Raw genomic sequence first — 15869 nt, 5'->3', positions numbered from 1 at the left:
AGGCCTAACACACCATATCATAATCACCATCACTTTCATCTGTACATTACATCATCACATAATCACCATCACTAGACACGGCACCGCGGGCCTCCTTGGTACGGGCTTTTGCCTTTCTGCGGTGCCGCGCTCTCCTGAGCAAATAAAACATTAAACATTAAACTAAGAACGATAAGTGCGGCAACAAATACTACTGAGAAGAAATTCAGGTTCGTTCAGCGCATCTCAGATGCTGGCGGCTTACGCATCCCAGGCCAGCAGTGAGCAAACGATACCTGTCAGGCGTGACTTTTTGCCGTAGCCTAGTAATCAATCAATCAATCAATCGTTTGTTCTCTTTCACAAGAAAGATGGCAGCTGGGACAAAAAGCTGCAGCAAGTGCAGCTTGACGAGGCATACTCGTTCCCTATAATTAAACAGTTCCCTATTTTGAATAACGTGGTTACGTTACTTCTTACTTCTTTCTGAGACTTCAAAACAATTGAATTTCATTTTACGTTTGCTTCTAGGCGCCATGACATATGAATTCTTGCACTCATCCTATTCAAAATTCGGGCTCTCTTTTTCCCGCGCAGAAGCTCCCACTCTCTGCATAGACATAATGCTCCTCGATATGTGGCTCTTACGCATACCTGTACCGTAAAAACCATAAAACCTTTTCAATCACAAATAAAAAGTAATATGCGTTATTTCTTATCAACAACGGTAATACTTTTTTTTTTTTTTAGGTAACGTAGGTCTGTCACGCGTTCCTTTCATTTTCGAGTAGCGACTAAGACATTTCGTTACATTTTCTTTTTTGGTAACTCCGACAGGGCACTGGTGATTCTGACGAGCTCGGGACCGTCGTCGAATTCGTAAGTGTCCGAGATTACATCTGCGGGACTTTTAACACGGCCCCGTTAGTGTATCGCATTGAGATTGATACAGACATTTTTTTACTTGGTTCTTCTTTCTCGTCGCCCTGCTTTCTCTCCCCTCGCCCTCACGCCCATCACGGAGCGGCCAACTAGGACGAACGTTCAGGTTAACACGCCTATCTATCCTTCGTGTAAGGCCTGGGAATGTATTCGAGTAACCTGCCCCTTCGAAGCCTGTAGTGCCACTAACGAAGATACTGCTCTTTCTATAGTCTTTCGAAGGTCTCAAAAAAATTAAAAACATCAAAAGCGGATTACGGCACTTTAAACCTCGACCGAGTCCTCGCGCTTTAAAACAGGAACATATATTATTAACTTCTCGTTTTTCGAAGTTCGCGATAATTCACGTGTTCGGAAACCATGTGTAGCGGCAACGCTGCATATGGTTTGCTGCCGTTTACAGCTTGCTTCAAAAACTCATGAATAGTTTCCAATTATGGACAGAGTGTAACCGCGAAGAGCTCGAGCGCTCGTGGACAGAGCTCGTTCCCGGATCCGTATCGCGTGCCCCGTGGGCTCGTACGATCCACGCAAGGGCGACTGACGCGTTCCAGGGACGTTTCTGGGTTTCGGATCGGTCTGCTCCGGAGCCGAGGAACGGCTCGGTCCGTGTCGCCTCCTGCGGGCGCTCCGGCACGCCGTCGGCCCCGAGCGGGCGAGTGGCGGCGCCCTCGGGCCCGCCGCTAATGAGCGCCGGCCAGCTCGTAAATCACGCCGGTCCGAATGCGTCCGGCCTTCCCCGGGCAGCCTTTTTTAATGGCAGGCCTGGTGGGCTGGCCAGCGAGGGCGCGCTTTCTCTTCCAGACGGACTGCCGTCGCCCGTGCCGCACTAATGGACCTTTTACGCAAAGTTTGCGCGGGGCCCCCTCCCCGCTCGGAGCGCGGGCGAGGACGGCCCGTCCGCGAGGGTTCGGTCTGCGGGCCGGCGGACGGCCCGAGCGGCAGGTGGCGACCGCGGCCGACCTCAGAAACCCGAGAGGAGGTTCCCCTAACGAGGCCCTAATGAAATCTAATAAGAGCGCCGTCCATTAGCGACAGCCGCAGAAGAACTCGCACTCGACCCCGGGACCACACGCACGGCGGAACGACCATTTGTCAGCGAGGGCCTCGGCGGAGCACAGCACGAACCAGCCCGGACCTCCGTCAATCCTGCCTCGGGTCTCTGTCGGGACTCGCCGTCTCGGGAGCAGCTCGCGGGAGCTGTGCGCGGATGAAGGCCTCCCGCTAGGCGCGTAACGCCTTCACCGCCACTCTCCCGCAGGACACGCTGTGAGAATCGCTTCCATAGTTCCACACCCCTCGGAGAAGTTATACTTTTGTCCACACGGGTCACGGTGCGCGCTTCGATGGCAAACAGAATGCAAGAATAATATTCTAGTTTTCTGTACTTTTCGTTCTGTTTCATCCCCATTCCCGACATCCCCATTCCCTGTCGGGAATGGGGATCAAACACATATTCCTTTACAGAGCACTCTTCCGAGGTTAACGGCTATAACCGAAAAACGAAGGACAAAAAAACTGAAATAACGTTTTGCCGGTAGCGACCGATGTTGCTTTGTCCGAAGGCTATAGTTAGATATACCTCTGCGCATTTATCTGTGGGTGGAACGCTTCGTGCGTGAGACAGACTTGCCGATTGTGCTAACGAAGTAAAACTCGGCAGGTGCCACGGCTGCGACGAGTGATACCTCTTTGTTCCTGGATTTCTTCTGATGACGGGAGATTTGTTTTGAAGCGAAATTTGCCACAGTGGGTCGCCATGCATGTGTCACTGTGTATGGTTTCATTTAAATTACCGGATGACGATATTTCAAGCTGGTTCACTCGGTAGTATTAAACAAATTACACGGCGCAGCGGGTAATAACAGCCACCAAAACCATAGCACGACAAGTGAGATTGCAATGAACGCACCACAGGCTCGTTGTTTGCAAATTGCAATCTCTGCGTTCAAGACTCGATATAAATCGTCTTGTCATAAAACGGCTTTTCTATCGTTTTTGTGATGAACTGTTCAGGCTAAAAGGACCCCGGATGAGGTGAGTATGCCCTGAAACGGTTCTAGATACGGCTTTAACGCAACTGATATGAAATGGCGTGGTATAAAGCGTTCCTGGGTATTGAGACAAATCATGTAGGAATATAATGTTTTTGGCACGAAGTGTCCGAAATACGAATTCAAAAAAGCTTGCGAAGTAAGTCAACGGAAAAACGTAAGCACTCAATTGGCGCATTCAGTTTTTTTCATTTTTTTTTCTAAATATATTCATCTTGCACTGCTATATACTCACCCTCGTGTGTTGTTCATTTGTGTATATTCCGTGTATTTTGACATGTGGGTACTGTTTAATGTATTTCATGTGTTGCTTTGTGTTCCGAGCATTCGTTTTGTCGTTTATTCCCCCCAGATGGATGGATCTGCCCCCTCAGAGGAAGTGCATAAGCCGCGACTGAATATCCTTGAGAGTACTCAAGTTGAAAATGATCTTGATACGCTTACGGGAGGATACGTCCTGGAACGGAGTGACCAAAGATAAGCTCTGGTCTAGTGCCATTTTCAGCTACGTTAGTATAAGTACCTTTTTTATAATTTTGTCCCGAAAACTTGATTTTGTGACGCACTTGTCTGAACGGTGTTGGGTACTCCTATGGGAGCGGAGGTACGATTTACTAAAATCAGAGTTGCAAAATATACTCGACCCAAATATTTAAAATGGGACACTAAATATCTGCTTCGGGAAATATTTAGAGTATTGTGCAAGTTACTTTCGGGAGAAAGTACACTGAGTACAATTACTCTAATGTGCGTATCAATTGATTCGATAACGCTATCATTTTAAAAGGTGGAGTCGAGTATCGAAAAAGTAGTCAGAGTGCAGGCGAGCTGGTGTAAGTTGAACATGATTGTAAACCTGAGACTGGGGCAGGAAGAGAGTACAACAGAAGGTAGTAAAAGAGGAGGCAACGTCTCAAACTCAGCTGCAAAGTTTATTTCGAACACGCTTTATATACCCCATCTCCAACGTCGTCTCTACAAAAAAAAAAAAAAAAAAAAAAAGAGACGACGTTGGAGATGGGGTATATAAAGCGTGTTCGAAATAAACTTTGCAGCTGAGTTTGAGACGTTGCCTCCTCTTTTACTACCTTCTGTTGTACTCTCTTCCTGCCCCAGTCTCAGGTTTACAATCATGTACGAGTCGAGTATGTTTTACGACTCTGATTTTAGTATATCGTTTCTTCGCTCCCATACCGTGCAAGCGTCATTTCCCGAGAGCAGCACTAGCGACATTTCTGGGCGAACTACGTCCCGCGAGTATCGTCTCGTGATAGCGGGCCTTTAGACTTTAGCGGAGTGCAAAACCGGTCTGCCTGAAATGTATCTGGGCTGCTGGCTCGCACCGCGTCTCAGGCAGGGAGACGGAGGACACGACGGGTGACGGAGGCCGAGCTCGCTGGCGGAGTGGCGTCCCGCCGCAGCCCCGGGGCCCGAGAGAGCGTCCCGAACGTCTGCTATGCGGGCACCGGGGGGTCGTCTGCCCCGTCAGAGGTGGCGTCGCGGGGCACAAAGGACGGCGGGCGACGGGCCGTTCGAGGCGTCCGGGACGCGCGGGATTTACAGCTCTCCTGGGCAAACAGCCAGGGGCTCCCCGATCGGTAATTGCCCCGAAAACTGGGCACCAGCGCCCCCCTTTGTGATCTGTCCCCCTCCGAGACGTCTCTTGTCGTCAGCCGTGCACTCGGATGCGCCGTCCGGCACCAGAGGTCTGGCGCCAGCCGCTGACCCCCACGCCGCCGCCTCGGGGCTTCCGAGAAGGGCAGACGCCACTTGGGGCTTTCCGCGAAAGCGCCTCAAAATACGCGGGCTTCGACGACAACCCAAATCGTCGTCCGAAAAGAAAGGAAGGCCGAGACAGGGAGACGCATTCGAGCGACGCAGGTTCTTTTTTCTTTTCCGAACAAACATTTCCGAGCTCACTCGTTTGGTTCACGATCTTCACATCCCTGCCAGTGGCGTCAAGCGGACTCGTTCGTATTGGAATGTTCAATTGCTCGTCCTCATTGTGCGTTTCAGACTCCCACGTTACAACCTACCCACTAAATAGATGACGGCGTCGCGTGCTCAGCGTGACGGCTCCCGTTTAGCTTGGGGCGCAGCGAAGACCGCGCGTTCAACGCCGAGAGGTCTACCCCGTGCCTGCGGCAGGAAGAAATAAGTTCAGACTCAGTCCTCGCTGCAGGATTGAACGCCGCAAGTTCAGAGACCGGCGGCCTGTTCATTATGACGTCAAGGTGACGTAACACGGATTTTTTTTTTTTTTGGTAGTATCTCTGAGACGTCTGTGCCCTCCATCTTGGAGTGTTCATAGCTTGCAGGCTGTCGCCGTGTTGTGCACGGCGGCAGGCTGCAACCGTAAAATCTCTTAAAATATCTTACGACTCTCTCGCCATATGACGAATATCCGTGGAAAACTTTGCATTTTAGTTTTTTACGCGTTTATCGCGATATTGTTGGAGATATGAACCTCTGTAAAACATAATCAGTCGTTTGTCTCAACGTGCGTCCCAGACTAGAGTGTCTAGCATGAGCACCCTCGTACATTTGCCGAAGCAATAAAACGTCCGAGATTTGAACGCATCACGTGTTTTAGGGCGGCGTTTGAAGCATTTCGAGCGCCACAAAATGTTGTAACGAAAATATTATAACAAGGCTAGATGTCTTTACAAAAAGGTGTGCTCAAATCTGTACATAACGCTTTACAAGTAACGAGTTACTTTTACCTAGTTACTATTTTCGGTAACAAGTAACCGATTTCGTTACTTTGTTTAGAAAAGGAACGAGTAACGTATGTATAGTTACTTTTAAGGCCAAGTAATGAGTGACGGTATCTCGTTACTTTTAACGAGTAGCGTGTGAACACCGCTTAAACGGCCTTGTTTTTATTCCAACCTGAGAGTATGCGTCTATGAGAGAACGGTAGGTGGGCAACCCGAAAAACAACTAAACAGTATGACAGTATACAGCAACTTATATCGCTGGACACGTCAGTCGAGCAGTTCGACTGACGTATCCAGGGATAAACGTTGCTGCTATGAACTCTGCAGCTGGGAATATCCTTCACCCAGCGAACACAATAAGGTTCGTTGGTTGAACCTTCTACAACCGAGTATGCACCGAATGTAAGCCCAAAGATACCGAACACGGGAAGGTAAATAATTCATTCTCCGCTGTCTTCAATAAAGGCGCAGTTCCCGAAGATCCATCAGCTCTTGCTGAAGCAAAACACTGCCGTTCCTTCGAGCGCGTCGGTAGAACGACTCTTCAGCGTCGCCGGAGATGTATTTTCGAGGAAGCGGGGGAACATAACAGATGAAAACTTCGAGAGGCAGCTCCTGCAATGACTACTGAAAAGAAAACAAGAAGCCATGAAACAAAACCAGTTGTGCATTTGGTCGTCAAAGTAACGTGAAAAGTAACTCGTTACTATTGAGGTAACTCACGCGTTCCTTTTCGAGCGCAGCTCTTAGGCGCCCGTTTCCGGCTTGAGCGGCGTCGCCGTCGGCGTAACCAAGGTCACCCCAAGGTCACGTGACCCCCAAGGTCAACCCAAGGTCACGCGACACCCAGGTCATGTGACCCCCAAGGTCACCCAAGGTCACCTGACCCCTCCCAAGATCACGTGACCCTCCAAAGTCACCTGACCCCCGAGGTCACGTGACCCCCCGAGGTCACGTGACCCCCCCCCCCCCGCCGAGGTCCCCTGAGGTCACGTGACCCCCCGCCGAGGTCCGATGACGTCATCGTCACTGATGACGTCACCGGCATCCGCATCGTCATCGTCATCATTACTGATGACGTCATCGTCACTGATGACGTCACCGGCATCCACATTGTCATCGGCATCATCACTGATGACGTCGCCGGCATCCGCATCGTCATCATCACTGATGACGTCACCGACATCCGCATCGTCATCGTCATCATCACTGGGGACGTCATCAGTGACGTCACTGATGTCGTCACCGGCATCCGCATCGTCATCGTCACTGGTGACGTCACTAATGACGTCATCGGTATCCGCATTGACATCGTCACTGATGACGTCATCAGTGACGTCACTAATGACATCATCGGCATTGTCATCGTCACGTGACACCGAGGGTCACGTGACCCCCCCCCCCCCCCCCCCCGAGGTCACGTGACCCCCTAAGGTCTCGTTACCCCCCTCCGGTCAGTTGACCCCCCCCCTCAGCACCCTTCCCTCCTCCTCCTCAAGAGCTGCGCTCGACGTTACTAAAACACTCAGTTGGGAAACTCGCCGTCGAAACCTGGGCGCTGGCGTCCACCGAGACCGAGCTAAATGCGACAACAGCGCCACCTTTATCGTTTATCTGTACTGTGGTCACCTTGAGCTTTTTGAAAGCCTGTTTTTGCGTAAAAACAAACGGAAAAGACTCTTTTTGTATGAAATTTATTGAAGTTTAGTACCAAATGATGAGCGCGTAATGTTTTTATCATCTTTAGTTCGCAAGGTTTTGCGGAACAATTAATATTATTTTTATGCAACTATGCCTCAGTGGGCCTTTCAGGTAGCGCGTCCCGACCTAGGTGCATTTTAGCTTGGGCAGTTCAACGCGGCGCGTCCGCTGGGGAGACGGGGGTGGCACCCCTGTAACTTTTACCGCTGTATGTGTTCTTAGAGCCAAAATAGAAGTCACGTGCAGTTCCTCGAGTGGCCGTTGCGGGAGAAATGGTGGCGTTGTGTTCGTCATTAGCTCGGTGCTCGGAGACAGGTTGGGGCCACTTTTTTAAAGCTGTCTCTATGGGAGTTTCCCAACTGAGTGTTTTAGTAACGTTGGCTGCGCTCTACTTCGGCGTTACAGGGAGTTGTAAACGGCTTTCACTTTTTTACAATCGGGAACGAGTAACGTATTTAGTTACTTTTTCAGCGATTAACGAGTAACGGTGCTTAGTTACTTTTTTTGGGCAACGTGTACATGTCTGGCTGTGCTAATCAGTAGGAGTCCAATCGCTGATGTCTGTTTCGGTAATCCGCTACTCTTGCGCTGGTTTTGACTGATTATAGTTGCTATGTGCTCGTGTAGCTGCAACTGTTTGTCGCGCCAATAGTGGGAGGAGTCACGTTATCATGTATCTCCATATATTACTTCGTTATGTAATAACTATAGGTTACGTGATCACATAATTTCAATATATTAAGTCATCGTGTAATTACAATAGGTTTCGATCGGAATAGGTCACGTGATCAGGTAATCAGAATGGGTTACGGAATGAAGTAATCACAATCGGTTACTAAGTAATTACAAAAGGTTGCGTAGTGTGTAATCCCAAAAAGTTAGTTGATCACAATAGAGTACGCAATCAAAACCGATTTGAAACGTTCTATAGGACGTATGTACTGCCGACACTGCTGTTGCACATTACGAGATCTCATTTCAGGAAGATCATAGGTGAGCAGGCAGGCATGGTTCATCGACTAATTTTAATGAGAGAAAGACAGAGAGGTTAGTTTGGGCGTTTGTCCTAGCGGGCTACTTCTATGCACTGTGGTTAGAGGAAGAGGGTTAAAGAAAAATATTGGCAGAACACAATAAAACAATGCTTATGATAATGTTGCAATTCGCTTATGCACACACACACACACACACACACACACCACACACACACACACACACACACACCACACACACACACACGTACATAAAAAATAAAGACGTTTTGACAGTCCGGTACTAGGAAGAAGCAGTATATAAGGCTTAGTTGCCTTTGCCGATTGGACTATTGTGTGCTTGGCGTCGAGTACTTTGGAAACAGTCAAGTCCTCCTAACAGATTAGCCCGCATTAGTCTTCTTAAGTATATCGTTGCTTGAGAAGAGCAAACCCCAAAAAGGAAGATGCATAAAACATTAAAGATGTGTTGACATCCTGGTACTAGTAAGAAAGAGTATCAAAGTCGTGGATGCCTTTGCAGATTGGACCATAGTGTTCTAGGCGCCGAGTACCCGGAATTGGGTTCATGCCCACGGAGGGTTCAGTCTCCACGGGAAGTGGCCCTGGTCCTTCTGAATGTCCCAGGAGCCATTCAAACACTTTTGAAGTTCAAGAAGAAGCCTCAAAAGAGCTTAGCACTACAGTTTGTTGCAATATGAGAAACGCAGGACAGCTCCTCCCCGAGGCCTCCAATCTTCTTAATTTAGCCCAGCGAGCGCTGGAGAGGAAGCGAGTGGAAAGGAGAATACCACTAACCGCGGTGACCAGAGAGCCTTGTGGAAGCGCCTTGCATAAACCGCTTTTCTTCACTTGCGATTGACCATTATAGACCACCTTTTCTGGTGGTCTATAATGTTTCATATTTTATAATTCCCCCATCATGAATAACTTCATTTCTGTGTAGAGCCATACGGTAGTGTCACCTTTGCTTAATCGTAGCAAAATTTACAAAAAGGACCCCTGTTAGCACTGATTCCAGGGGCGATTCCATACCTGCCGACGTAATCCCCATGTTTTGCAGAAAATTCTATTTTAGAATAACGGCATATTCGTGTTATTCGTGTCTGATGACACGAATGACTTTTAGTAACCAAGTCCCAAAGTTCTGGGATCTATAGCCCCTTTTTTTCTGAAGTGGCTATGGTACCCAAAACTTGAAGACATGACCTCTGGAAGCAAGGTTGCCAACCCGAGGGAAATTTCCTAGATTAAGGTAATATTGATGTGGGGAAAAAGGGAAGTCTTGCTGGTTTGAGGGAAATATTTGGGCACCGTATATATGTGGAAATTTATGGGTCAATTATGATTTGTTTTTTCTGATATAACATCGAATTGAAGTGACTTTTGCTACATCCGGGTTATTCCCTTCATCCGTTTTGCGGTTTGTTGTGCGATAATTTGGCAACACCGAGGAGCACTCGGACAACATTTTTCGCCAAAATCAGTTTTCATCGCCCTCGTGAAAACTATAAAGGCAGGGACCAGACAACTCTAAGCTTCTGAGAACGCTACTGCGCCTTCTCGAAATAGAGAGCTTGAGTACGCGAAGAAATACTGCGATGTCTGGAGATACACACTTACCATGTCCAAGACACAGACTTATCATGACTAATAGTGTTTCGTTAAGTCTCGTGCACGGAATAGTGCTTACTGTGTGTCGTGTTCTGTATGTTCGAGTTTGAAAACTCTAGCTTGTGTTACATCTTTCGTTTCTTTTACTGACTATTATAAAAAGCGCTAAAAAAGTCATTAAAGCGGTTCCATGTTCTGATGACATGCAGAACATCTGAAGCGAAGATAGTGTTTAATTTGTCAGTTTGAATGTCCCGGTAACACTTCCCCTTGCCAGATTCGCTTTGACCACTGTTTTTGCCCGATAAACTCATTATTGCGAAACTTATACCGGGAAGCGGTATAAGTTTCGCAATAATCATCGTAAAAATGGAACGGATGCAGAAAACAACGAATATTTATTATTTTAGAGTTATTTGGGCAAGCGAGGAAAATTTCGTCACAAATAGGAAAATTTCAGGCGTCCTCTAGGGAAATTCTGCCTTTCCGTGTTGGCAGCCCTGACTGAAAGTTACAAGTGCTGTCAGACGACCCAGATACTACTATTGCAGAACGGAACTATGCGTAAAACATGCAAATAACGTCGGGACGGTATGACACCCCACCTAGAATTGGCAATAACAGATCACTCGGATGTGTATTGCTCACATCAAATCGTGATGAAGCAGGGGATATCTTTCTGCGAAGAGATAGGGACTAACAAAAAGATGGAGCATGCGGGCGAGCTGGTGACAGTTAATCATTCTGTGTAACAGCCGAGACTGTGGTATGGAAAAAAGCAGAAAGTGACACAAAGGGGAACGTCTCAGTAGAAGAAAAAGAAGCAGGAAGAGTTATTCGTGACTCGGGTGACCAAAAGCGTCGTTTTGGTCGGCATTCAAAGGTTGGCAAAAGGCTCACTATGATGTCTTTATTTTGGATAATTCTGCGTTCATCAACGGAGATAAGATCAATGCTAAACAGTCAACTTTCATGGTGCTATTTTAAGAATGGAATGACTCCAACCTCCCATCTCGCTTTTACACGCAACATCGAAATTATTAACTGATAATAAGTAGCCAAGATTACAACTCGTGATGCCACAATGAGGCAAATCCTGGTTGTGACGTCACGAACGGAAGCCATAAGACGACGGAACAAGCATTTCGGCTCTAATAATCTGACAAAGAACAATATGAAAGGCGTTTACAAATATCTGTGATGCGAAACTAGAGCGAAGCTATTGAGCGAAACTAGAGCGAAGCTACCCTCCTCCTCTCCCCTCGTCGCCCTCTCCTCCTTTTCCTCCCCTCCTCCTCCTTTCCTTCTCCTCTCCTCCTGACACTGAATTTGTTCATGGGTGACGTGACACGAAGTCGTGACGTCATTTTCCCCGCTAAATTTAGCGGGAAAACTGAATTGGTATTGAGGTCACGTGACGTCAATTTTCCCGCTAAATTTAGCGGAAAATTACCCACTAAATTTAGCGGGAAAACTTCCCTGCTAACTTTAGCGGGGAAACGTCCCTTAATGCAACGAGCGCGGTTGTGCCGAAACCGACAGCGACGTCGACGCCGCTCAACCCGAAAACGGGCGCCTAGGAGCTGCGCTCTAAAATGAAATACTTTCACAAATCTCTGTAATACGAAGTTCGCCGCTTGGGGGTCACGGGACCCCCAAGGGGTCACGTGACCTTGAGGGGGGGGGGTCACGTGACCTCGCGGTTACGCCGACGGCGACGCCGCTCAAGCCGGAAACGGGCCCCTAAGAACTGCGCTCTAAAACATTACCTTGACTTACAAACGACGCACTTCCAACCGCCCGTTCTACCGGCATGTCTTTTTGTTAATAGCGATAGCGATGCGGTTTAGAGTTCCAAACCCAAACTGTGAGAAATGGCAGTCACTTCTAATTTTCTGCCTAATCCTCCCTTTTTTTTTCTCGTTAAATTCACAACCCCCCCCCCCCCTCCCCGCCAATCTCCCCCAACGTTCCCAAAAACCTGCGTTATACGCAGAGCCCAGTATAATCCCGGACTGTTATTTGAGTGAAGTTATATCCCGGCAAACTCGAAAAAAGGTGTTTTCAGCCGGAAACACCTTCTATGTAAAAAGTGTAATATTTGTTAAACTCCTTTCTGAAGTCGCCAAAAGGAGTAAGGACACCTCTTTCATACGCTCGGTAGTTGTACCAAAGATATTACACCTATTATGTGTTTTCAGCCGGAAACACCTTCTATGTAAAAGGTGTAATATTTGTTAAACTCCTTTCCGAAGTCGCCAAAAGGAGTAAGAACACCTCTTTCATACGCTCGGTAGTTGTACCAAAGATATTACACCTATTATGTGTTTTCAGCCGGAAACACCTTCTATGTAAAAGGTGTAATATTTGTTAAACTCCTTTCTGAAGTCGCCAAAAGGAGTAAGGACACCTCTTTCATACGCTCGGTAGTTGTACCAAAGATATTACACCTATTATGTGTTTTCAGCCGGAAACACCTTCTATGTAAAAAGTGTAATATTTGTTAAACTCCTTTCTGAAGTCGCCAAAAGGAGTAAGGACACCTCTTTCATACGCTCGGTAGTTGTACCAAAGATATTACACCTATTATGTGTTTTCAGCCGGAAACACCTTCTATGTAAAAGGTGTAATATTTGTTAAACTCCTTTCCGAAGTCGCCAAAAGGAGTAAGAACACCTCTTTCATACGCTCGGTAGTTGTACCAAAGATATTACACCTATTATGTGTTTTCAGCCGGAAACACCTTCTATGTAAAAGGTGTAATATTTGTTAAACTCCTTTCTGAAGTCGCCAAAAGGAGTAAGGACACCTCTTTCATACGCTCGGTAGTTGTACCAAAGATATTACACCTATTATGTGTTTTCAGCCGGAAACACCTTCTATGTAAAAGGTGTAATATTTGTTAAACTCCTTTCTGAAGTCGCCAAAAGAAGTAAGAACACCTCTTTCATACGCTCGGTAGTTGTACCAAAGATATTACACCTATTATGTGTTTTCAGCCGGAAACACCTTCTATGTAAAAGGTGTAATATTTGTTAAACTCCTTTCTGAAGTCGCCAAAAGGAGTAAGAACACCTCTTTCATACGCTCGGTAGTTGTACCAAAGATATTACACCTATTATTAAAAAGAAAAAAGGGGTATAGCGCTTTGAAAGGGTGCATTCGGTATGAAACATTTTCCAAACACCTTTATATGTGTTTTGAAGTTTACTGTGTCCTGTCGTTGAGCTGCACCGTGCTTGCCGCTTGAACATTGAACATTGAACATTGTTTTTATTTGTCACGTAACTTTACAAAAACACAGTAACGAGCCGGGTCTTGTGTGCCTGCTTCGGGCGGGTCGGGTATTCACTAAGGATAACGCCACGCGCAGGCCTTTGCTTCTAGGTGGCACTTCCTGGGCATGAGCGTACACAAGGGACGCTGGAAACCCAAGTTCCGACGCCAAACTCGTGGGTCCTCGGCGAGCCAGCCTGCAGGTGGAAGTGTCCGGCGTCTGCCCGCTCCGGCTGTTCCCGGCGGGAGGCTCTTCTGGGCGCCAAAGCGGAGCGTGGCCGTTGTGGCTCGACGTTCGGTCGACGGATGCTCGCCCGTGTGATTAACGACGCAGTGACGGAGACTCCCTAATTGAGCTGCGTGACGGCGTCGGAGAGCCGTCGAGCCCCGCGGCGAAGCCCTCTCTCCCGGCGCCTCCGCCATCGTGGCCACTTCTTCACGCGGCATGGGGAGGCTTTTCGTGCTCTTCCGTCCTTTTCTTACTACACCCCGCTCCACATTTAGCGTGCAGCGCAGCCATAGCCACTGCCACGAGCGGCTGGCTTCATCTAGCGTCTGAATGGCACGATAGCGCGCGCAAAGCAAACGCCAAAATCGAGACGCAGGCTCAAGACAGCAGCTTTGACAGCGAGGCATGCGAAGTATAATAGCAACTACAAAAATACAACGTCCGCCATGGCTGCAATGGCCCGTGGCCGTACCAATGGTCGCCGCGAAATGACCGTCCTCCAATTTGAGCTCGTCGGACACCCACGCTCTGGCCACAGCGACGCTACGCCGGCCGCGAGGTTCGACGGCCCGCCCGCGCTGGTGTGAAGAGGGCAACTCTACGCAGGGGTTGCGGACGCGATGTCAAAGCATCGGAAGTCACTGGTCCTGCGTGGTTGCCCAAGAGGAAGGAGCGAACGAACGGAGGCAAAACTTGCTCGTACTTCCCCATGTCACACGTCCGAGCATTTCGGAGGTGGTGAAGGTTTTTTTCGGCGTTGACAAAACTTGGGAGTCGTCGACATTATATGCGAGGATGGCACTGTTATCATCGTCAAACTTGGTTTCCGAGAAGAATTTGTAAGGTAGTTCTCACGCGAGGTCGCGGTACTTCCTTCTGCGGGGAAGCCCTTGACTACTCTCTCCGGGATGGACTCGCCGAGTCCTGCCGACAGCGCCCGTGGTTCGCCGTCGATCTCCCCGCTGCAGAAGTGCCCGATGCAACGCCTCGGCCTGCGCAGGGCAGGACAGAGCTCCCGGGGCCGTGCCTGGGGCCCCAGGGCGGCCGGGGCCGACGCTCGATGACGGACGGTCGAGACGGATGGCGACGCACCGGTACGGCCCGGCCTAATGACACGTCCGCGGCCGGCCATTATGCTAAGCGGCCCGAGACCGGCTCACGCCCCTCTCCGCGCCTCGAGCTGTTCGGACGCGCCCACGGCCACGCAAGGGTGCCGCTTCTTCGCCGCTGTTTCTTGCCCCCGACAGTCCCCGATCCTCGGGAACACGCCAATTCTGAAAGGCGAGCACCGCGTCCCGTTATCCCGACGCGTCGTCACGGAGGGGCTAATGAAGGTGTCCCGCGGCGGCCACGCAGCTCCGCGAGGAATGTCAGACACACGCGAGGAGGCCAATCGCGCATATGCACGCCCCGGTGCTGCGTCGATACGGAGCCGTGCGTTCCGCGCACACCCGGCATTAGGCGAGGGAGCAGCGGGACTCGGCCAGCGGTCGGCTACCGGCAGCTGGCCTCGTCCTGCGAGCGCACCTAGTCCCCCGATGCGTGCCCAGCCGGAGCTCATCTCCATACGGGCGCTGCATCTGTCCCGGCGGCAAACCACTCGATGCATGCGCAGCCCAGACGCCCGTTCTGACAGTGCCGACGTTTCTCACCACGCACGTCGTGGCCGTTCCACCTCCCCACCCGAGCTCCGAGCTCGAGTATTGCGTCCGTGGCCAAGGAATAATAAATGAATGAATGGACTCACGAGACAAGGTCCGTTCCTATTGCGCCAAGTTGTTGCCCCCCAAAGAAAAGCTTTTATAATCTTGCACTCGCGATGACACCAACACCGACATTTTGTCGACAGCTCTGGCCCGCAAAGAGCTGTGTTGTCATATCCAGCGACAGAAAATGCTTCTGCTCTGGCCACGGACCAAAAGCAGACTATATGTTGCACATTGTACCCGACGGACTTCAGCAAAGCTTATCAACAAAATGCTTTATGGTGATCGCTTCTGCCTTCCCTGTGCCTCCACTTTTTTCTTTTTTTCGTGCACGCTCTATTTACAAAGAAAATGTGGTCATTTGAGCCGGTTCTCGTTTACACCTTCTCAAAACGTCATCGGTTAGACCCACCACATTTGGCTCGTTCTCGTTATGTTTTATACAGTATGCATGACAGGGGGAGAGAAATACTTCCGATTCTCCTCCTTGTGTTTGGGTGGGTGCCCGGCGACTTTTGATTCACGAGCGAGCACCTGGGAGAGAGCTAAGCTCGAGTAATGCGTCGTGCTTTGGAGTGGCCATTGGGTACCGGCATGAACGAAATGTCGAGCGTTCTACCGATTTTCTCGAAGCGAAAAACGCCACCGACGCCGCC

The sequence above is a fragment of the Ixodes scapularis genome, unplaced genomic scaffold, assembly GCF_016920785.2.
Source record: "Ixodes scapularis isolate PalLabHiFi unplaced genomic scaffold, ASM1692078v2 PGA_scaffold2__306_contigs__length_199485367, whole genome shotgun sequence".
NCBI lineage: Eukaryota > Metazoa > Arthropoda > Arachnida > Ixodida > Ixodidae > Ixodes > Ixodes scapularis.
Note: the sequence above shows the minus strand (reverse complement) of the source record.